The sequence below is a fragment of the Leopardus geoffroyi genome, chromosome E1 (genome assembly GCF_018350155.1).
Source record: "Leopardus geoffroyi isolate Oge1 chromosome E1, O.geoffroyi_Oge1_pat1.0, whole genome shotgun sequence".
Taxonomy (NCBI): Eukaryota; Metazoa; Chordata; class Mammalia; order Carnivora; family Felidae; genus Leopardus; species Leopardus geoffroyi.
In genome coordinates, this window is record NC_059330.1 from 54,135,917 (window position 1) to 54,138,124 (window position 2,208).

Consider the following 2,208-nt stretch of genomic DNA (forward strand, 5'->3'; position numbering starts at 1 on the left):
GGTGGCCGGCAGGCAGCCGGCAGGGGTGGCTCTTGGTCTCCAGGCTGCCTTCTGCCCCCCACCCCCCACCCCGGGAGAAGCAGGTGGGTGTTGGCAGCCACAGGTGATTGGCCGGGCTGGCCGCGTGTTGAGGTTGCTAGGCGACCCGAGTGCCACGTTCCGGGAGAGAAGACCGTGCTGGCCTCTGTCACATCATCACAGAGGCTGAGCTCCCGGAGCGGCTACAGGAAGGGACCCAGCTTCGCTCTCTTCCCGGGTGTTGTCCTGGGTGTGGTGGGTGGGCTTGACCACACCTGAAGGCTCATCGGCAGACCGCAGGAGGTCACACAGAGGACCACACGCTCCCTTCGCCACCGCGAGTCGGGGACATCGGGAGTTTGAAGGACCCAGGAGGCCTTGGTGGGTGGGACTGCCCGAGTGTGGCACTCTCGGGACGGGCTTCGGGGCTCAGAGGCACGTGGGCCGGGTCCTAAAGAGAACCAGGCACCCCTGTAATTTCCCAGGTGCTCCTCAACCGGGTGAAAATATCCCCTAGAAGGTAATTAGATTGCTAAGGCCCCACTGAAAAAATGACCACAAGTCTTGCTTACCTACCTGGGGATCGTCCATGTTGCAGGTTGAGGCCGAGGCTTAATTTTTAGGTATTTCAGGCACCCCCCGATCCCAGCCTCCGGACTGCCCGGCCATTCTATCAGTTGCCGTGCATGTAGGGGATGCAAACACATTTTAATATTGCTGTAAACAGACATAATTAGGATGGTAAATCTAGTGGAGAAACACACACACACACACACACACACGAAATAAATAAATAAGTTACCACCCCAAACCCTACCCCACTATTTTAGGTAACAGGAGGGTGAGCTGCTGGTTGGCGTATCCGTGGCTCTCGTTTGTCAGGATTGACTGCATCATTGGAAAGGTGCTCAAGGAAATGCTGTAGCCCCCACCCCACCCCACCCCTGTGGCAGGGAAAGATTCACACCAGCCCCCTGATGCCCCAGGAAGGGACCCTCCCTCACTCCCTATGTACAGTTAGGCTGCAGAGTGACCCGGCTGGAAGTGATTTGGCCCAGATGGACCCAGAGGAGTACAGGAGGGATCAGAGAGACCCTGGGAGGCCCTAAGTGTCCAGAAGGGTGGTGTTAGATCAAGGCGGTCAGATGGGTGGGATGGCAGGATGACGGGGGGCGGGGGGTGAGGGTGGGGCTCTGGTAGACACCAGCAAGAGTTAGCTTCAATCCTGGCATCTGCAGGTGTGGATTGGCAAGTGTTCTGAACCAGCCCAGTGCTCAGCTTAGGAAGACCCTTATCCTTGCTTCCAGAAGCTCGCCGTGCACGGATGGGGAAGATCAATGTGTCCCCAGGTATTCATGCTATGTTAGAGCAATGGCCGGGAGAGAGGCACGTACAGGCACTCAGAGCACTGCGGGCGGGACCAAATGTCCCGGGAGGACGAGGAGGGTAGACGGTGCCTCACAAGGACAGGGGACAGCATCTGGACTGGGCCTTCCGTTGTCAAAGGGGGGAGCTGGTGCCATAGGGCTGGGCCCAGAGCGGGGATGGAGGGATGTCTGGAGACGGGGGTTGGGGCCAGATGGTGAAGGGCCTGGAACACTGTGCTTAAGAAGTTAATTGAAAATTAATTCTGAAGGCACGAGAGAGCCATCCGCTGTTGCTGAGCCGGAGAGTGCGAGGTCTTGGCCTGGGTTTTAGAAAGAATGTTCTGGAAGGTACAGGGAGGATGTGCTGGACACAGCAGTTCCCAGCCTTGAGTGCCTCAGGATCGCCTGGGGGCTTGTTGAAATGCTGCCCTCTCCGCCCCCCTCCTCCCCCCAGGTCTCTCATTCAGCAGGTCTGGAGAATTTGCAGGCCTAAGGACTCCCGGGTGCTTCTGATCCTGCTCGTCCCAGAACCACCCTTTGAGAACTGCTGGGTCAGAGAGAGGAGGGGCTGGAAGCAAGGAGACCAGCTGGAAAGAAAGGATAATAGGGGCGCCTGGGTGGCTCACTGGGTTGAGCGTCTGACTTCAGCTCAGGTCATGATCGCGCGGTGTGTGGGTTCAAGCCCCGCATCGGGCTCTGTGCTGACAGTTCGGAGCCTGGAGCCTGCTTCAGATTCTGTGTTTCCCTCTCTCTCTCTCTCTCTGCTCTTCCCCTGCTCTCTCTCTCTCAAAAATAAATTAAAACATTTAAAAAAATGATAATA

General features: G+C 57.3%; 1 long non-coding RNA gene across 1 annotated transcript; it reads left to right on the top strand.

Annotated features, from left to right (window-relative positions):
• Positions 1-222: 222 nt before the first annotated feature.
• Positions 223-1,999, top strand: LOC123604693. The gene is made up of 4 exons (XR_006715434.1): positions 223-399; positions 849-922; positions 1,257-1,367; positions 1,840-1,999. It is a non-coding gene; the product is annotated as an uncharacterized LOC123604693 (long non-coding RNA).
• Positions 2,000-2,208: the final 209 nt, after the last annotated feature.